Below are 21,906 nucleotides of genomic sequence, written 5' to 3' on the forward strand. Positions count from 1 at the left end.
AATTTTCATGTCATTGACAAGACGATTTCATACTTCTTACGGACCTATAAAAGACTGAGATGAGCCAAGACTATTTTGAATAAGCTTTGGGCCTTGTTCTACAAGATGGAGACACTTATCATAAGCTGTACTAATTAAGACAAGAGAGCGTTGCCGTGGAAATAGAACCAACAGATCAAGGGGACAGAACAGAGAGCTTAGAAACAGACCCACGTAGGTAGAGTAACATGGTTCATGACCAAGGTGCCATTTTTATTTTTACCGGAAAATGGAAAAAGGGAGACGAAACGAAAGCAGACCAATAACCCCAACGAGAATAATCATCGCGAACACATGTTAGGAGATACCAGCCAGGCACTTGTTCAAAGGCTTTATGTGTGTAACTCACAGAATCCTCACCCCCTCACAGTAGGTCTCGCGGTAGCAAAGATACAGAGAAGTCAGAAAACCAACCCCAGGACACAGAACTAGCAACTGGATCCCCAGGATCCCAACCAAGGTGAGCTAGTCCGTGTTCCTAACCTTGACACTCCGTGGCTTCTAACACAGCGGACGTGAAGGGAAAGAAGAGAAATCATAAACACAACGATGTCATAGAACAAAAGATGCCATGAAGTTACAAGGCAAAAGACCTGTGCCATGACAGAAGAAAAATACAGGAACACAATGAAAGGGCAGCGTTTTCATAATCAGAATGTTAAAGGAAAAAAAAATAAAATAAAAACCAGACGATAATTTTTTTTAAATATGAAAACAGGCACAAAACAGGAAAAAGAGGACACTTTAAAAGCCACTAATTCTATACACACGTGGGGCTGGAGGACTCAAGAAAATGACAGCGAGGAAACATAATAGATGCCCATTCCAATTGACCTCCCTCCAAAAAAAGGAGTGACAAGGGACTCCCAGAAGCGTGAAGGGACAGGAAATCGGGGAACAGGGTCTGGGCTGGAGTTCAAGGCGCACCAGTGAGGAATGCACGGGGGCGCTTTGCGGAAGAGATGTTTCTGGAATAAAACCCGGGCGGGGGGCAGAGGCCTCACTGCAGACCAGGGCTTCGCTCAGCTACCACAGCCTTCCAAAGCTCCTCCGCTCTGGAAAACAGTTATCACTGCAGTGCTTAGCCATTCCACCCTTGGCACCTTCCTCACAGACCTTCAACGGTTCCTAAAGCCTTGCTCATTGTCTCAGGCCGAGGGTAATGCTTTCCTCTGAGTGTCGATTTGCGCGCTAAAAGGCAATGCCTTCCGAGTGGATTAGTCCGCAATAGCAAAAATACATGCAGAAAGTAAACTTGGGTTGTAACCACTGCGTGCTGTGTCTCTAAGGAGGCCTTTATCCGTTTGGCCTCATTTATCCATGTGTCTATCTCCTTGGCAACCAAGATGTTTACAAATCGGTAGAAGGAATGTTGAGCGGTGGATTCTTGAACTGGGAAACTGGTTCCCGGTAATGGAAAATTTCATCTAAATATTTCTTTTGATTCAGGGTGCTTTTCCACAGAGAGCATCATCTTGCCAAACTCCGACACTGACTTGGGGATCTGCTGACGCTATAAAAATAACAGCATAGAAGTGCCTCGATTATCTTGGGGTTGACCACCCATCTGGGGAGACAGAGCAAAGCCCGCGTTGCTTTGCTCTGTGCCAGGTGACAAGGACAAAGGACAGTGGCCCCAGGACCACCCTACTCACACACCACTATCTCGTACGCTTGTGCAGAGCCCTTTCTGACGACAAACGCTACCTGACTCCAGCTGTTCTAGGAAAAGGAACAAGTGTGACCCAAGTTTGATATCCTTAGCACATAGATAATATATTTAGCAAATGTTTTGGGGGTAAAATCCTTGCTTATTATAGCGGAGCCACAGAAACGTGTAAGTAGTACAGTAGTTTTCTGAATGTAATTTTAATAACATGACATTCTTTCTTCCAGAAAGTATGCAATACATTGCTTTAACTTATGGGTATGTGAACTTTACACTAGAATTTTATATAGATCAATAAATCCACAATTTTCTATAACTGGGGGGGAGGGGGGTGGTGGGAAGGAGGGTCCAGGAGAAAGAACCAAAGGCATGAGTTTGTCTCCTCATGTATCCACTTCCCTACTCAACAGAGTCTTTCCCTAGTCACAAGGCAAACGCCTTGCTTCTTAGTTAATATGTCACACAAGACTCCTCATAATTTGGTCTTTGCCCATCTTTTCCCTGTACAGAGAACCCATCTTCCAGACTTGCATTATCTTCTAGAGAAACTTAAATGTTAATTTGGCCTGTGGTCACAGCAAGGGGGTAAAAGGAAGAACCTGGATTACCTGATCAGCTGATTTATTGTTCCACTGACCACTCGGGGAAGGTGAGAGCTGTGAAGCTGCCTTGGGTTCTCCAAGGGCATCAGTTTCAGGGAGACAGAGAAAAGAACCAGCCAGAGAGAAGCTGAAACAAGCACCGGGCTGTCGACTACCCTTTACCTAAATTTTGTGTCCAAGGACACAGTGTGAGTCACCCAACAGCAGCTACGCTGGTAGACTTCCTCAGATGGAGGAAATGCCACTTATCTTGGTTCCATTTTGCAATTTATTTCCTTCCATCTTTATATTTACTTATTACGTTGAAATCACTCATCTAACCAAAGAAGCAGGAAGGGGAGTCAAGGATGAGTCCAAGGTGTGTAGTTCAAGGAACTGGCTGAGCAGCAGAAGCATCTACCAGAAGAGAAGTTTTAGGGGAAGAGGCTGACTCATGAGTTGAGTTTTAGGTGCACTTGAGTTGGGGTGTTTGAAGGGCATCTAGGCTGAGATGTCAAGTGAGCATTTCAAAGAAGATGGAATTTAAGTTGTGGGAGTATAGGGAACAACTGAAGCCCTGGGATGGGATTGCCCTGATATCAGACTGTGGAGTGAGGAGAGGGTGGGGTGTGCCAGGGTGTTTCCAGGCAGGCAGAGGAGAGGTGATCGGCAGAGGGTAAAGAGAAGAACTGGGGGTGGGGGAGGTAAACTGGGCTGTGTGGTATTGTGGGAGCCAAAGGGAAGGAGGGTTTCCAAAGAGTGAGTGGACACCTTGGTGGAATGATTCTGAGAGGTGGTGTAGTAGGAGGACCAGAAAAAGCGCATTGAATTAAGTGATACAGAGGTAACTGGTGACTTTGACAAGAACTGTTTCCATGGCGTGGTTGAGACAGAAGGTAGATTAGAGGATTTGTGGAGAGAATCGGGGCTGAAGGCACGGAGAGACGCTGTAGGCAACTCAGGCCAGAGATCTGAGAATGAAGGGCAGGAGAGCAGTGGTAGGGAGAGGAAGATGTAGTTTCCAGACTTTGGGAAAGCGGAGGGGTGACTGGTCAATTTGTTGATTTGTTGGGGGGGGGGGTTGTTGTTGTTATAATGAGACAGATAAGAGCAGCATGAGTGCTGATGGGAAGGGACTAAGAGAGGAAGAGACTGAAATCAAACAAGAGAGAAAGTAATTAGTGTCCTTGAGGAAACCCCGAGGAGACGGGAGGGCAGAGCACACACGCAGGAGGCAAGAGGGAAAGCAGTTGGCTGTATGAAGTTCCCACCGAATGGATTCCATTTTTCCAGTGAAATGGGAGGCAAAAGAAGCTGAGAATGAGACGGTTGGAGATTTGAGAAGAATAACATGCGTTTAAAAGAGATTTTGTAGGGGCACCTGGGTGGCTCAGTTGGTTGAACGTCCGACTCTTGACTTTGGCTCAGGTCACGATCCCAGGGTGGTGGGATTGAGCCCCGCTGTGGGCTAGACCCTGAGCATGGAGCCTGCTTGGGATTCTCTCTCTCTCCCCCTCTTTAAATAAATAAATGAGATTCTGTAGACATTTGAAGGTCAGGCTGCCAGGTAGTTTAGATGGCCTGGGTGGGGTCACAGACTATTCACGTGTAGCGATAGAGGTAGCCTTCTGCCTCACTGTGTTTTTCCCCAGTTGTTCTCAGTAGCCAGGGCGCAGACAGGGCAAAGACACATGGTTCATCTAAGGACGGGATTTGCCAGAGAATTTGCAGGAAAATCATTGACATGATGGATTCCAGAATCTACCAGGAATAGGAAGAAAATAGACAGAAAGGGGCAACTGAGGAATAGATACATAGAGGGACGGGGAGACGGAAGGGAAAGTCAACTCAAAGCACCTGGCCGAAGAACAGTGGTCGTGGGGAACGTAACAGAGCAGGTTGAAAGAAAGGAAGGCTGTAAATGAAATGCTAGATGTTGGCACCATTTGATTCGGAAATGGAGTCGTTTCGAGTATTGTTGAGTGCCGTAGCATGCGATGGACAGATGAGGCAGACTGGGTAACTGACTGGAGTAGTGAGTAGTTCATTCACAGGAACATTGAAGTCATGTGGGCTGATGGATGGAGTCGGAGCAGAGAGGGATGGGGAGGCTGACCACAGACACATGGGTGGAGGAGGCGTGACCCGAGGCCAAGTGAAGACGGGCGCAGGGAAGGGAGCACAAGCTTCCAGGTGGGGAAGACCAGCTAGGGAGTGAAGGAGTAGTGGTCTGAAAGTGGCAAGGAGGAGGACGCCGGCTCACTCAACTCTGGAGCCACTTGGGGCGTACATGTCCCCCATTTGACCGGCTGACAGATGAAGCCTTGTTATCAGAGGACTGTCCCGGTTCAGTTAAGACAAAGAAATAGAAGGAATCCCCCGAGTAGGGTTTAAAGACAGGGGAAGGAAGTCTCTTTTTCACAGAATGGCTCCTCCCCCATGCATAGGACATGAGTTTGCCAAAAGTGGACAAATGGTGGCCAGGGTCATGGTCCCTTTGCTGTAGAGAAGTGTTTTTGTTCTTTTTTTTTTTCATATTTGTATGTCCCCAAATCCAGGATACCGTGAAACACCTGCAATAGTTTCTTTTTTTTTTTTTTTGAAGCATTCAACTCTTATGGAAAGTTTGATTGCTCAGTCTTTTGCTGATCCTGCTTTGACGTTTTGAATACTAGGCATCATTATACAATAATTTAGATGCAGACCCAAAAGAGTGTAAGAAATTCATTTTGTACCTGTGTTTTCATCCGTACACCTCTGGCGATTAGATCTCTGTTATGAGCTTGTCTTGGTATCATTTGCTCCTTTTTTCCCCTGAAAGTGAAGCAATAGAATGCATTCTGGTTAATTTGGTGTTTTGGTTATTGAAGTTGTCATAAATCCAAACGCGCTATACACAGAGCTTCACTCTCACCGCCCTAAGAAGGATTATGATGTTCAATTTAGATGTGAACTGTCAGTTGGGGGCCAGGAAGAGGACAGCATTACAAAATGGCAGGCAAACTTTTTAAAGACCGTCTTACCATTATAGAGGAAAAGTGCTATATGTCCAGTTAATTCACTGTCATTAAGGAAAAACTCTTCAGTCACTTCTCCTAGTAAATCTGGAGCTTTACGACAAATCTGGTGTTTTGCTTATAGCACTAATGAATGAATCAGTTTATCAGTTTTGTTTGCCCATGCAGTATGGAGATTTGTGACCATCCATAACCATCTGTGCCCTTCTTTCTTAATATATATCAAATCCTGGAAGTGTTGTTTGAACAAAGGGGTCTTATAGTTCCAAAAAATAACCTGCAAAAGAAACCTGTAATTCCCATTAGGTGTTCTTTTAAGGCTCCTGGACCCAATCCCAATGTTGTGGGGGGAGGGGTGTCCTCCCACCATGCACACAACACCAAGCAATTCTTGGACGTCAGCAGGGTGTCGGGGAATTCAAGTCAGTTCTGACGCTACTGGGAAACAGCATCAGATTCCACAGGTTAAGGGTTCTGTCCCACAAGGCTGTCTCTCACCCCCCCCCCCCCCATTTCAGACTCCAGACCCGTGGCAAACCCCAGGATGTTACCTGTGCTTCTACAAAGTGGCTACAGCTTGGAGGTTTTAACAACCTCTTTGGTAAGTTCCATTAATTTGCTAGAGTGACTCACAGAACCCAGGGAAACAGTTATTACATTTCAACAGCCAAGTGAAGAGATACAGAGGACAAGGTTTGGGGGAAAGGGGCGGAGCTTTCCTGCCCTCTCCAGGCACTTTGCTGTCCCCACATCTCCAAGCATTCACCAACTGGGAAGCTCTCCAAGCCTTTGGGGTTTTAGAGAGGTTTCGTTATACAGTCAAGGTTGACTAAGTCACTGGCCATTGGTCAACTCCCTTTAGCGGCTCTCTCCCCAAGGTCGGGGAGTAGGACTGAGAGTTCCATCCCTCTAATCACCTGGTTGGTTCTCATGGCAACCAGGCCCGTCCTTAGGGTACCTAAGGGCTTTCCCAACTCGCCTCATTAACATAACAAAAGACACCTTTATTGCCCTTATCCTAGGAAATTCCAAACGTTTTAGGAGCTTCGAGTCAGAAACTGTAGATAAAAACCAAATACACAACAGAAATTTATTTTGGCCATTTGAACGACCAAATGTATATTTCTTGTAAATCACAATATCACAGTTGTCTTGGTTGATAATTTGTCTTAGTTGACAGCTAATCATTGTAATGATGGAATTGACAATTCTGTGTCACTAACTGTAAAAACTATCGTAAGATTGCTCCGTCAAATCAGATGATCATGTTCCTTTTAAATTTAAATTAAGTTAAAAAAAATTTGTTATTTTTACATTTATTTATTTATTTTTGAGAGACAGAGAACAAGTGGGGGATGGGCAGAGACAGAAGGAGACACAGAATCCAAAGCAGGCTCCAGGCTCTGAGCTATCAGCACAGAGCCCAGACAGCCCGACGCAGGGATCGAACTCACAAACCGTGAGATCATACCTGAGCTGAAGTCGGACGCTCAACCGACTGAGCCACCCAGGTGCCCCAATTTAAATTAAGTTTTAAAAAGTACATTGCAAAGGGGTGCCTGGGTGACTCAGTCGGTTGAGCGTCTGGCTTTGGCTCAGGTCATGATCTCATGGCTCATGAGTTCAAGCCCCGAGCTGGGCTCTGTGCTGATGGCTGGGAGCCTGGAGCCTGCTTCGGATTCTGTGTCTCCCTCTCTCTGAGTCCCTCCCATGCTTGCACTCCCTCTCTCTCTCTCTCTTAAAAATAAATAAACATTAAAAAAAATTTTTAAGTGCATTGCAAAAATAAACTATTGAGACTACACTAAAATGAAAACCTTTTCACAGGGAAGGAAACCATGAACAAAATGAAAAGCCAACATACCGAAAGGGAGAAGATATTTGCAAATAACATACCTAATGAAAATGAGATTTCAAGATACAGCAAGTGAGCCGAGATAAAGGATCTCTTTAAAAAAAAAAAAAAATAGGGCAGGGATGCAGGTACCTACCTAACTCAGTTGGCAGAGCATTCAACTATTGATCTTGGGGTTATAAATTTGAACCCCAAGTTGGCTGTAGACATTACTTAAAAATATAAACCTTTAAAATGAAATAAAATAGGGCCAGGAGGCCATAAGGGAGAAGGAATTTATGCACGTTCTCCTGAAGGAACTGTGAACTCTTCACCAGCTACAAGCCCTAGGGCTGGACTCCTTCCTCACCAAGACACCAGAATCTTCACCATTCTTCAACTCCCAAAGGAGCCAGTGAGATTTGACACGTCTCAATCCCTCATTTGCATATTAACCCAACCAATCCCAGTTCACCTCGATCCAATCCCTGTTTTGCATAACAGACCTGACTGAGAACTGCACTTGTGACCTTTTGCCTTTATAACCCTGTCCCCTCTTAGTCTTTCTCTGAACATAATTCAGGTTTCTATCTGAATCTGTGTTTCCCTTATTACAATTCTACTTGCTAGGATACGTGCCTCTTAAATTTTCAGTGAATTCTTATTTGGTCAACACCCATGAGGGGTTAATATCTTAAATACAAAGAGAACTTATGCAGCTCAACACCCCACCCCCCAAAAAAGAGGAATAATCCAATTTAAAAATGGGTAGAGGACCTGAATAAGCATTTTCCAAAGAAAACATACAGGTGGCCAACAAGACGCATGAAAAGATGCTCAACATCTCTACTCACCAGGGAGATGCAAATCAAAATTGCAATGAGATACCACCTCACACCTGTCAGAATGGCGAGTATCAAAAAGACAAGAACAGGTGTTGGTGAGCGGGTGGAGAAAAGGGAACCTTCCTGCACTGTTTTGGGACTGCAAATTGGTGCAACCACCATGGAAAACAGTATGGAGTTTCCTCAAAAAGTTAAAAATAGAAGTACCATATGACCCAGTAATTCCACTAGGGGTTATTTGCCCAAAGAAAATGAAAACACTAATTTGAAAAGGTATATGCACCCCACATTTATTGCAGCATTATTTATAATAGCCAACATATGAAAGTAACCCCAGCGTCCCTTGATAGATGAATGAATAAGGATGTGGTACGTACATATCCGTGCAATGGAATATGACTCAGCTATAAAAAAGAATGAGATCTTGTCATTTGTGACAACATGGATGGACCTAGAGGGTATTATGCTGAGTGAAATGAGTCAGACAGAGGACGACAAATACTAGATGATTTTACATCTAAATGTGGAATCTAAAAAATCAAAACAAACGAAGAGATACTCTCCCTTAAGGAATATTTCAAATGAGTACATGTAGAAGCAATGAGGGAAATAGAAAATCATCATTAGAATACCTGGGGGCGCACAGGACTTCTCTATGAGTATGTCTTTCATATACAAACCAACCAATCGAGAGCCTACCCTTGTCAATTACCCTCTTTATCAAGGTCCCGCAGATTAAGCCAGCATTCCTGTCCTAAACACCCCAAGGCCAGGAACCAGACAAATCAGAAGAGCCCTTCTCAACAGGCCTTCCCAGAACCCACTGAAATTATTCAAACTAGCTCATCCTGAATTTACCTAGCCTGTTTACACTGCCTTACCCAGTCCTCCCTCCAAAACACACAGTAAAGCTCTTGCCCATGCTTTCCCCTCATTCCCTCTGGCTTCTGATCACCCTGGTGCTTCCTCATGTGGCCCTGCATGGTCAGGCATATGCCCTCCTTTTGGTAACTGTGAGTAACAATCTTATCAATGGCAATCATCTTCTGGTCTGCTGCCCTCCTCAAGCCTAAATAAAAACAAAATCCTGAGTACACTTTTAAACAGACTGGTCTTTTACTCACCCAGAGCACAGCTAATACCTCCAAGTTTTTACCTGTACATCAGGGGTAACAGGGTTACAGAAATCAGAGAGGCCTGCATAGCCAAAAAGAGGTCACTTTTGGAGCCTACACAATGGAAACTAATCCTAGGGTCCCAGCCCAGCCCAGCCCAGCAGACTTCTATATTGTGGAAAGAAACTCAATTCCCATCCATAAGACTCTTCTGGCCCTCCAAGGCTTCCATGTACTGGCCCCCAATTCTTTTGGCTAAGTGAGAGAAGGAGGACCTCATTTTTCAACCCAGGATGGCTCATTATGGGAACACATAATCCTCTAAGTAAAAATCATTTTTTCAAACTCCAGGGTGACTTCCAGATAAGACAATCAAAACAGCTAATGCTACATTTTCCCAAAAGCTGAGTTCCTCCATAGTAAATAGTTGTATGTCCAGAATTCTAAATTTCTTTTTTTTTTATTTTTTTAATTTTTTCTTAAAAAAAAAATTTTTTTTAATGTTTATTTATTTTTGAGACAGAGAGAGAGAGAGCATGAACAGGGGAGGGTCAGAGAAAGAGGGAGACACAGAATCAGAAACAGGCTCCAGGCTCTGAGCTGTCAGCACAGAGCCCGACACGAAGCTCGAACCCACGGACCGCGAGATCATGACCTGAGCCAAAGTCGGATGCTCAACTGACTGAGCCACCCAGGAGCCCCCAGAACTCTAAATTTCTAATCTAATTCCATATTAGGAAAGAAAATATCTATATACCTTATCCAGGGAACAGTCCTGTTAAAGCCATAATACATTTACTTGACTACAAAGATCCTATAAGAAGTTAACAACTGCTTTACATTTATGTTATGATGACTTCAGCATTTTCTCTAGGGGGAAAAAAATGGATGCTTTCTATTTGGAAATCTTAAGAATCTATTTAAATAACTTTCCCAAAAGAGAGGAAGTCTGTTAAGAAGTTAGTCTCCACCTTCAGAATGATAAAACTGTCAGTCACCTCCAAACAGAGGTTTTCTCGCAAATAGAATGAAATTTCTTTCTTTTCTAGCACCCTGCCAATGTGCTAAAGGTCACCAGCAGGCCTGGAGTGGCTATCCAAGACCACTTTTTGTGAACTGTATGTTTTCAGTGGATGCTTAGAAAGGAACAATCACATTCACGAAATGAACACTCATAAAGCAGTAGATATGAACCAGCACATGCAAAGAATCTACGTTAAAAACTTCACTATATACCTACCAAGTTCATGTACATATTGTTGCAATTGTTATTTTTAACAAAAGGGCAGCACTTACACACTTTTGATGAATACTTGAGAATTATCTGTAAAAGCTCTAGATTTTAGATTTTGTGTGTGTGTGTTTTCTTGTAAGATTTTAGGTACTCCTTTAAATTTTTTTTAATGTTTATTTATTTCTGAGAGAGAGAAAGACAGAGGTGAGCAGGGGAGGGGCTGAGAGAGAGGGAGACACAGAATCCGAAGCAGGTTCGAGACTATGAGCTGTCAGCACAGAGCCCAAAGCCAGGCTTGAACTCATGAACTGTGAGATAATGACCTGAGCCAAAGTCAAACACTTAACCGACTGAGCCACCTAGGCGCCCCTAAGAACTCATTTAAAATTCTAGTTACCATTAGCAAACCCAGACCCCAAGTTAGAAGTCTGTACAATCAGATTCAAGGATAAATTTGGAGACATACAGTCTGAAATGCAAGCATATTCCTTACAAAACTGCCTAATCTGGACCTAATCATGTGAAGACATCAGATCAAACCTATACTGAGGGACATTTAACCAAAGAAAAGGCCTATACTCTTTAAATTTCTCTATACTCTTTAAATTTCTAAATTTCTCAAGGTCATGAACGAGAATGACTGTCTCAGGTGCTCTTCCAGACTAAAGGACACTATAGACACATGGCAAGTAAAATCATGCATGATCTGGAACTGAAACCTGGGACAATTGACAAAATCTACGTGTCTGTGGATTAGATAACAGTATTTTCTCAATGTTGGTTTTCAGTTTTGATCGTGTCTGGAAATTCATCTCAAACGGCTTAGAAAAAAATACATATAGTGTCTATAGAGAAAAAGGAGAGAGACTGACAAAGAAAATGTGGTAAAATGTCAACATTTGGGTGATCTGAGTACATCTGGAATTTTTGTACGGTTTGCAGTTTTTCTGCAAATCTGTGACAATTTCTTAAAGCAGACTCAACACTCAACATGGGGCTCGAACTCACAACCCCAAGATCAAGAGTTGCACGCTCTACCAGCTGAGCCACCCAGGCGCCCCCGAAACAATTTTTAAAATCCACTCACGAAGGCATTCTCCCGCTAATCCAAATAAACATAAAATAGCATAGCTGTACATATAACAGTGATCTGTTTTTTTCCTTCCTGTTTGATTTCACAAAGCAGTAAAAATGATTTTCCCTATTTTTCACCTAGTACTCTAGCCAAGTTAATTGTTTTATTCCCATGACACATAATCTTTTCTTTCCTTGCTCTACCCCCCACACACTGGAAAACTCTGGTTTCTAAGAGATTCTGCACAAGATTGAGCTTGAACATCTTTCCATTTAAGGTTGTTAGTCTACAGGGAGCAAAATTCTAACAAGATTTGGGCTTTCTTGTTCCATAAGTATCCCCCATACATAAGCCCAGCTGCATGAAGGAAGACTTTTTCCTAGATAAGAAGAAAACAACTCATTTTCAAATCGTGACAAATGATAAACGCATACATAGAAAAAGAAGCTAATGGCTCCATTAATCTAGTTCCAGGAACATCAAGCTTTAAACCTGAAAGAATCTGAGTTAGGGTTTGGAACCTCTTCCCCAGGCTCAGACAATTCCCATTCCAGGAGGGCCCTCTGCTCACATTAGAATAACCTTGGTGTCCTCTGCTCTTGTTTTCTCCACCATCTTATGTTCTCCCGATCTTGACTGCTATTACGCCAAACTGCCCCTGGAATATAATGAAATGGCCCACACCAAAATGTGCACTTGCCACTTGAACATGAAGTACAACCTGAAGATGAAAAACTATGGAATTCCCTTACCTTCAAGTAGCAGTTGTGTGAAAGAGGCTCCACCGGATCGGGTCCCTGTGGGGGGGGTTGAGGCTACCTCAATGCATGCAGAATATATAGGGAGAGATTATATATCCGGGTTTTTCATTACACAAGGTATTTTTGATGGGTTCTCAGCCAAGATCCACTTAAAAACAAAAGCCACACAAAGACTACAAAAAGGCCACACAAGGTTTAAACAAAAGGCTAAAGAAAGACCAAACAAAAGCCAAAGAAAGTTTAAACAAAGAGTGAAACAAAGACAAAACAAAGGCCAAACAAAGACAAAAACAAAGACAAAAACAAAGGGCAAAGGAAAATCTAAACAAAAGCTAAGCTGAGCCACAGCCATACTATACACACACACAAACCCACACATATGCGCACCCCACATCCACACTATATCTCCACATACACTCGAATATTTCAGTCCCCCACCTTCTTCATCCCACATAATCAACACTCCATGTCAAAGCCCTCACCAAGGCTCACGCCATACCAACTCCATGGCACATCAAACCACATGCCAGGTCCAACCAAACCAAACATCATCTCCGAACCACACCCCATTTATATACTTATTATTTATTGTAGGCTTTTGACTTCTTAATGAGGGTTTCATTTTCTTACTCTCTACTCTTTGCTCTCTCTTCTCCTTCACCCACTGAATGTAGTCTTGTCAGTCAGTATATCTATTCCTATAAACATTATTTCCTACGAGGGTGCCTGGGTGGCTCAGTGGGTTAAGCGCCTGACTTCGGCTCAGGTCGTGATCTCACGGTTCTTGAGTTTAAGCCCCGTCAGGCTCTGTGATGACCACTTGGAGCCTGGAGCCTGCTTTGGATTCTGTGTCTCCCTCTTTCTGCCCCTCCCCTGCTTGTGCTCTCTCTCTCTCTCTCTCTCAAAAATAAATAAATATTTAAAAATAAATAGATAGATAGATAGATAGATAGATGATAGATATTATTTCCTACAGAACTTGTAATCAACTCTATTATTTCCTTCCTCTTTACAACTTCATTTTTTTTTTGGAGTTAATAATTATCCTGTTTTTGCTTTCATTTATTTATTTTAATTTGCTTAGTTTTTTATTTATGTATCATTCATTTTTTTCCAAATATTCCAGCAGATCTCTCAAATATCTATCAATAATTTTCTCAAGCATTCCTATCCATCAAATAATCATTTCCATCTATTGTCTTCTGTGATTGTCTATTCTCTAATTGTTCTGTTTTTAGACTGGATGCTCTCAAAGCCAGTGCAGGGCGGGGACTCCCTTTCATTGCTTTCCTGTAATAGATCACCAGTGCCCTGGATCCCATGTCATTCTCATTTTTGCTTTGCCCCCTCATTTTCCTGAAGCACAACCTCTAGTATCTTCCTTAGAAAGGATATATATGTATATACAATAAAACCATGGTTTGCAAGCAAAATCCATTCTGGAAATATGCTTGTAATCCAAAGCACTTGTATATCAAAGTGAATTTCAGGAACCATTGGCTCAGTTGTGATCACGTGACATTCAGTGTCACCTACTACTCATATTGCAAGACATCGCTCGTTTATTAAGTTAAAATTTATTAGAAATGTTTGCTCATCTTGTGGAAAACTCACAGAACAAGTTACTTGCAATCCAAGGTTTTACCACACATGTAAAATGAATCTTTTCGAGTGCTCGAATACCTGAAAACTGCTCTATTCTATTCTCACACTTGGTTGCTTGTTTGTCTGGGTATAGAATTCTGTGTTGAAAATTAGAGTTCTGGGCCACGTGGGTGGATCAGTCATTCGAATATCTGACTCTTGATTTTGGCAGTCATGATACAAGAATCATGGGATTGAGCCCCGCATCAGGCTCTGTACTGAGCCTGGAGCCTGGTTAAGATTCTCTCTCTCTCTCCCTCTCCCCCTCCCATGCTCTCACTCTCTCTCTCTAAAATCAAATTTAAAAAAATTCTTTTTAATTTTAAATTAAAGGGGCACCAGTTGATTAAAGGTCTGACTTCAGCTCAGGTTATGATCTCATGGTTTGTGGGTTCAAGCACTGACAGCTCAGAGCCTGGAGCCTGCTTTGGATTCTGTGTCTCCCTCTCTCTCTGCCCCTCCCTGCTCCTTCTCTGTCTCTCTCTCTCTTTCAAAAATAAATAAGCAGTAAAAAAAAAAAAATTAAAATTAAAAAACAGAAAACTAGAGTTCCTCAGAATTGTGACTGTTATTGTTTTTCTGTGTTTTTTTCCTACAGGGCAACTTATTGTTGAAAAGGTCTAGGCCTTTCAGATTCCCATTCTTTTTGTGATTTTTTTAAAAATGTTTTTTTTTTTTTTTTTTTTGAGAGAGAGAGAGAATACGAGCAGGGGAAGGGAAGAGAGAGACGGAGACACAGAATCCGAAGCAGGCTCCGGGCTCTGAGCTGTCAGCAGCGAGCCTGATGCGGGGCTCAAACCCACGAACTGTGAGATCATGACCTGAGCCGAAGTCGAAGACTTAACTGACTGAGTCACCCAGGCGCCCCTCCTTTTGTGATTTTTAACAAATGTCTGGAAATGTTCAAGGTCTTATTTTCACCCTAATTGTCCTGAAACCCCCCCCCCCCCATTCCTTCAACGTGAGTGTTTTCTCATCCCCACTTGGTAGGTCATTTTCCCCTGGAAATTTGTAACGCTCTATTCTTTAATTTTTATGTAGTTTTTATTCATTATCCCTGTCCACTTTCTTTCTTCTGCCTGAAAACTTTTATTGGTTGGCTCTTGAAAAGTAATGATAGAAAACTAAATGGATCCTCCAAATTGTTCCTCATTCCTCTCTTTCCTAGCTTTCAGTTCTTTGACTTTTGGTTCCACCTTTCATGAAGTTTTCTTATTTTATTCATTGTATACCATTGTATATTTTCTTTCGGCGATCAGATTTTTCAATTCTTTCTTGTTTGCTGACGTTCCCTCTTTCAAAGCACATCGTCTTTTCTCTAAGCCCCAGGAAGATAGTAACTATACTATGTGGGATTTGTTCATTACTTTTGTTTTGTTTGCTTCTTTGTTGGCTTTGTTCCTTAAATTGAATTAGCAAGCTTATTCCAGATTCCTTCATCCTTCTGTTGTTTTCATCTCTCCTCTTCCTGTTGAAAGCTCCCTCCTTTGTCTGCTGACCTTCACTGTCTCTTTCTGTCCGTTAGGCATTCAGGGGGTGACTGGATGCCCCAAGTACCAGCACAGGGCTTGTTGACGAGTGGTCCAATGGGCAGCCACTCTGGCCTTTGTGTGGGCAGATTTGAAAACCTAAGTAGCTGGAAGATTTTCCCCTAGGGTCATTCAGTTTGTTCAGGGAGGAGCAATGCGTTCTCCAGCCTGGAAGGAGTAGGGATGGTAGGGGAATTTGAATATCTTGCTACTGATTCTGTGATCAGGAGAGGCTAGGGACTGCACGACTCTGCGGATGTGTCCCCTTTGCAAGCCCTGCCCATCACCTCTGCTCTCCACAGATGCTGAGTCTGGAAATTTCTCCATAATAAACTTCCAGTGACCGGAGCAAGTTGGTGCAGTGAACCTGGAAATCCATTCAGGATGTTGGCTTTCATGACTGGCACTTCCATGTGGACACTCCCAGCATCCTAGCACATACATTTGTCCTGTTTTTTCTGCCATCGCCACTGAAAGCAGTTAAAACTTTTTAAGCGTATTTATTTATTTTAGGGGAGCCTGGGTGGCTCAGTCGGTTCAACATCTAACCGGCTTAAGTCATGATCTCACAGTTCGTGAGTTCGAGCCCCACATCGGGCTCTGTGCTGACAGCTGGGAGCCTGGAGCCTGCTTCGGATTCTGTGTCTCCCTCTCTCTCTCTCTCTGCCCTTTCTCCACTCGTGTGCTGTCTGTCTTTCTCTCTCTCAAAAATAAATAAACATTAAGCTTATTTATTTATTTTGAGAGAGGGAGTGCTCCTGTGCATGCAAATGGGGGAGGGGCAGAGAGAGAGGGAGAGAGAGAATCCCAAGCAGGCTCCGTGCTGTCAGCACACAGTTCCACGTGGGGCTCGATCCCCTGAACCGTGAGATTGTGGACCTGAGCTGAAATCAACAGTCGGACGCCCAACCAACTGAACCACCCAGACACCCTTTGAGAGCACTTACATTGGAATCTCCTCCACTCTGCCAGGTCAGTTACTTTCCTCCACCAAGTCTGTATGTCCCCAAAATGGGTTCTAATCGCTCACCTTTTGGTGTCTCCCTTTCTTGGGGGGCTAAAACTTTTAAAAAATTCTCTACTGCCCCTCTGGAATAAAATATTTTTTTAATTCTTCACTTTTTAAAAGGATACTTTTTACTACCATAATTTTGATAATTTTTTGGAAGAGAGAGGAAATAAAATAAGCATGTGGAGTTAACCTGGCACTTTTCTACAATACATTTTTTTTAAAATTTTATTTTTAAGCAATCTCCACACCCAGTGTGGGGCTCGAACCTGCAATCCCAAGATCAAGAGCTTCATGCTCCACCAACTGAGCCAGACAGGCGCCCCTAACCTGCCACCTTTAAGCAACAAATGCAGTAATTGTTTTAATTGAGATATAATTTACATACCATGGAATTCACAATTCTGTGATGTAAAATTCAGAGATTTTTAGTATGTCCACAAGGGTGTGGAGGCATCACCACTACCTAGTTCTATAAAATTTTCATCACTCTAAAAACAAACCCCAACTTATTAGCACTCAGACATAATACTATTTTATATCAGCACATAGAGAGTCAAGCATTCAATAGGTTAGAGAGTATGGCAAATATTTTGTTAGAGGGATGACTGACAATGAGTATAAAATGAGTGACTCATCTACAGGAGAAAATTACTCTAGGAAAGTCATCGGTGAGATAAAGACATCCCCATGTTTCACCTAAAAACTGAAATGTACAAAATGTACATAAAGTCGTATCCACCGTTATTAGATAAGCCCTTCTCCCTATCAAATTATGTATCAAAATATGTGTTGTAAAAGTTGCTTTTTGATTAAAAGGATAAAAGACAAGCGAGAGATTTTCAGATTCCTAACAAGAATGCTATTTTTTCCTGTAGAATATGGGGGAGGGGGAAGGGAGTTTTATAAATAACTGTAAGAGCATTTAATTATTACAAGACAAATAATTGGTTGATTACATCTGAGAGAAACAAAAGTCAATGGTTTCTAGTCTGCCCTTCAATCCTCGCTTTCAGAGCAAACCTGTCTCCTCCAAGACTTTGACCTTGGTCTTGTAGATCTTGGACTACACAGAGCCCAACTTTCGATGGTAAACAGAGGATTATGATACCAACTGAGCCGCCAGCCGCTCAGACAAAGCCTCTGTGTGTTCCCAGGCTCCACACCCAATCCCTCTCTCCCTCTGCACTAAGCCAGGGGCCAGTCACAATTGTGTTCTGGCCAGTGGGGACCTGCAATCATGTACATTGTGTTCCCTAATTGAGGGTCTGGTTTTGTCCAAGTTGCTGTGTTAAAACCCGGTCTGCGGCAGACATGCCTTTGCTACTCAGCTTCCTGGGCCCTGTGCGTGGATTTAGTCCTTATAATATTACCGCTAGAGCGGGAAAAGGTGGACACAGGGTAGCAAGATGCAAGGCTTCTAGCAAAAGGAGAGACTCAGGATATGAATGTGTCGGTGTGATGCGTTAAAGAAAACCGGAGCCTATCAGTAGGGTTAAAGATAGATTTTATTCAGGAACTATTGCAATAGGGGGAAAGAGACTTTGATACAAACCTGGGTTCAATCCCAAATACAATAGGGACGGTGGGGATTTATAGCCAAGGAGCAGGTTGGAGGAACTGGTGGGTAGAAAATTACCAAGAGGCGAAAGAAAGAAAGAAAGAAAGAAAGAAAGAAAGAAAGAAAGAAAGAAAGAAGAAAGAAAGAGAGAGAGAAAGAAAGAAGGAAAGAAAGAAGGAAAGAAGGAGAGAAAGAAAGAAAGAAAGAAAGAAAGAAAGAAAGAAAGAAAGAAAGAAAGAAAGAGAAAGAAAGGGACGCCCCGATGTCTCAGTTGTTTAAGCATCCAACTCTTGATTTCGGCTCAGATCATGATCTCACAGTCGCAGAGATGGGTACCCAGAGATGGGGTACTTCTGGCTGAAGCAGCTTGACAGTGTCCTTGCTGCAGGTGAGCCAGGGAGATCAGGCATCCACCTGGAGGTGGTGGGGGTGAGGAATTTGGTCAGAGATGGGCTGGGGGATTCTCGATAAACTGACTTAGCCAGATTCTTGTTCAAATTGGTCAAGGCAAAGACAGACTTGGAAGTCCCAAGGTCGAGGCCTAATTGGAAAGAGGCACCAAAGGAGCCTGACTGAGGTTGGTCAAGAAGGGTATCTGTCACATGTCAGCAGGCTGCAGTGAGGGACCCCTGATTCTAGTTAGTGATGTCAGTTATCTAGAGACAGGAAATACACACAGTGAGATGCGGCCCGACCTTAATGGGAATAATCTTATTAAAAAAAAAAAAAAAAAAAAAGAACTGTCTTTGTTTTTAATTTTAGGCTTGCCAAACAGCCAAGAATGTACCATTTTGTTACCTGGTAGTTTGTTGAGAAAGTGCCTTGAGAAAATCACAGTTGCCATGTAATCTGCTTCAAAAATAAAAGTGCCTATCACACTGCCCACACTGTATTATTATAGAATAATACCTCTGGCTTCTCTAACTTATTGCCCCTTGACACACTAAAAATCTGGCTTCTGATCCTGTAAATCTAAAGTCTACATTAAGTGTAGACAGCACACACGTGACTGACAACAGACGATCTTTAACACAGTCTTTACTGCAGTTTGCATCTAAAGTTCCAAGTGACCCTCCTCCTCTTCTCTTGACTCCAAGTTTGGTTTCTGGGCAAGTGCAGCCTCATTGGAGGAAAATCTACATCCGGTTCCACGGAGCCTGCGCTGCGCCCTCTCATGGGGCACAAGAACCCTGAGATCATGACAGGAGCCAGAGTTGGCTCTTAACCGACTGAGCCACCCAGGCCCCTCCTGTAAACGAATTATTTTAAATTTGGGTTGTGTTTTTGTTCAAAATTCATCATAACTCTGCTCAATAGTCGATGAATGGAGCACCAAACGACTTCAGTGTTTGAAGCTTTAGCAAATCACAATTATCATTAAACCTGAGGAACTTGGTAATCAGTTCCCACCCTGCCCAGCACCTCTCTGTTGAGACCTGCCTCCAGAGTCCCCAGTGGATGGATCGCCCACTTGGCCACAGCACTTGCCTACCCAGTGATGTCCCCAGTTTCCCTTCCCCACTCTGCTAAGTGCCCAGGCTTCCTGAGATGGCCCCCCACCCCAGTAAATTACTTGTACTAGATTCCTTGCCCCTGGGTCTACTTCAGGGGGATCCCAACCTAAGTACAGACCACAGGATGGTCTTCCCATGAGCCTTGCCCTTTATTCCTTCATAAAATATGGAGCCTCATCAAACCTGGAAGCTGTATCTACCTTGTAAGGGAAGGCATTCCCCACCTGGACCAACTGAGCCCTAGGTCATCCTAAACTTTTGGCACGATTCAGCCAAGTGTTTGCTTCTGTTTGCTGCTAAGGCAGATGCCGCGACAGTCCTTGGTCCTATAACCAGTTCCTGCTCCAACAGGTGCATTAGCAGCTTCTGAGACTGGGGCCTCTCCATATGAAGGTGCTACCCACCACTCAGTTTTAGACTGCTATTAGCTTCTAGATATACTCTTTTTTAAAATAATACGAACACGAGGCACCTGGGTGGCTCAGTCGGTTAAGCGTCTGACTCTTGATTTCGGCTCAGGTCATGATCTCATGGTCTGTGGGATTGAGTCCTGCGTTGGGCTCTGCACTGACGGTGTGGAGCCTGCTTGGGATTCTCTCACTCCCTCTCTCTCTCTGCCCCTCCCCTGCTCGCTTACTCTCTCAAAGTAAATAAACCTTAAAAAACCTTTTTTTAAAAACAAGATAATATGAACCGATTATGGATACAGGATATGTTAAATTCTATAAATGTGCAACACTGGTTACTAAAGGAAAACCACTTTATGCTTGAACATTTGGACACTGCAGATAGACACATATCCAACCGTAGTGACCCGCAGCAAAGCCATGAAGTCCACACTCATGAGGCTATAGACTTGGTCTCGTGGAACCAGTGACTGGAAGAAATAAATACTGAAGGGCAGGGCACCCAGGCATGCAAATAAGGAACGTGTAGTGTCTCTCAACATCTGCAGTGTCTTTGTTAGTCGCACAAAGTGTGGTTTTACACTCTAAGGACAAATGCCCTCAGTCTTTGTACAGATTTGACCATAGTGGGTCACAATCAGAGTTATTTTATAACATGAGATTCGAATCTCTCTGCAAATAATTTAACGTTTTGAATATGACTTACTTGCAGCGACTGGTTTAGAAGAAAAGAAAAACAACAAGGCCCCAAACCACGATTCCATGAAAACTTTGGTTGAACACGATCTTTATTTCAGGAAACATGCCGAGGAGATGGTATTTTACGGTCAGTGTTTTCATTTATTCATTTAAATATTTAATATTGATTTGGTTTTTTGCTCAGTAGATTTCAGTGAATCACAGTGTTCGGCATGATAACTTGGTAACTTGTTTTTATTATGAAGAATTTTTTTAAATATACACAAAATTCAGGGAGAATTCTGTATTTGTTTTTACCTACTTCCAGTAACAGTATTTTCCTTTCTTGTTTCATTTACCCCCCATTTTCACTCCCCCCCCCCCAGGCCCACACACACTATTTTGGTGGGGAAAGAGGGAAAGGATCAGAAGTTTAAACATCAAATTCTAGGGTCGCCAAGTGGCTCAGTCTGTTAAGTGTCCTCAGGTCATGATCTCGCGGTTTGTGAGTTCGAGCCCTGAATCAGGCTCTGTGCTGACAGCTCAGAGCCTGGAGCCTGCTTCAAATTCTGTCTCCTCCTCTCTCTGCCCCTCCCATGCTCATGCTCTGTCTCTCAATAATAAACGTTAAAAAAAAATTTTTTTTTTTTTAAGTCAAATTCTAGGGGCACCTGGGTGGTTCAGTCGGTTAAGCGGCTGACTCTTGGCTTCCACTCAGATCATGAGCTCATGGTCTATGAGATCGAGCCCCAGATCAGACTGTACTAACAGTGGGGAGCCTGCTTGGGATTCTCTCTCTCTCCCTCTCACTCTGCCCCTCCCTCCCTCATGCTGTCTCTGTCTCTCTCAAAATAAACAAACACACAAAAAAGATATGGTTAAAGAGAGAGCACATAAAAACAAAGTTTCTCCTATCTTTTTTAAGTTTTTCTTTTTAAGTTTATTTTTTTTTAATAACCTCCACACGCATCGTGAGGCTCAAACTCACACAGCAGATCAAGAGTCACATGCTTTTCTGAGACAACAGGGCACCCTTCTTATCTCCAATCTATTTTTTTAATGCTTATTTATTTTTGAGAGAGAGAGCGCACAAGCTGGGGAGGGGCAGAGAGAGAGAGAGAGAGAGGGAGAGAGAGAATCCCAAGCAGGCTCTTAACTGTCAGCACTGAGCCAGATGTGGGGCTTGATTTCACAAACCACAAGATCTTGAGCTGAAATCAAGAGTCAGACGCATAAGTGACTGAGCCACCCAGGCACCCCTCTAATCTTTTTTTTAAAATTTTATTTATTTACTCTCTCTCTCAAAATTAGACACTAAAAAATTTTTTTAAGGTTGGGGGGAGGTAAAAATTGGGTAAAAATAGGGATATTATAAAATAGACTATCCTACTTAT

General features: G+C 42.9%; 1 protein-coding gene and 1 long non-coding RNA gene across 5 annotated transcripts in view; one reads left to right on the forward strand and one right to left on the reverse strand.

Annotated features, from left to right (window-relative positions):
* Positions 1 to 12,296, reverse strand: part of MOBP (myelin associated oligodendrocyte basic protein) — a 38,005-nt gene extending 25,709 nt beyond the window's left edge. For 3 of the 4 annotated variants that reach the window (XM_019418777.2, XM_019418779.2, XM_053903963.1), the window contains exons 1-2: positions 12,162 to 12,296; positions 5,025 to 5,103 (exon numbers count right to left, since the gene is read on the reverse strand). The gene's annotated coding sequence lies outside the window, so the exon portion shown is untranslated. Of the gene's footprint in view, positions 1 to 5,024; positions 5,104 to 11,980; positions 12,068 to 12,161 lie in introns of all 4 variants that reach the window. The other variant, XM_019418778.2, reaches the window with a different exon arrangement.
* LOC109248784 (uncharacterized) lies at positions 29 to 20,654 on the forward strand. Its single transcript, XR_002072255.2, has 3 exons — positions 29 to 499; positions 5,825 to 5,907; positions 20,547 to 20,654. It is a non-coding gene; the product is annotated as an uncharacterized LOC109248784 (long non-coding RNA).
* Positions 20,655 to 21,906: the final 1,252 nt, after the last annotated feature.

This window comes from Panthera pardus, unplaced genomic scaffold (genome assembly GCF_024362965.1).
Source record: "Panthera pardus isolate Hobbes unplaced genomic scaffold, ASM2436296v1 HiC_scaffold_16, whole genome shotgun sequence".
Lineage (NCBI taxonomy): Eukaryota > Metazoa > Chordata > Mammalia > Carnivora > Felidae > Panthera > Panthera pardus.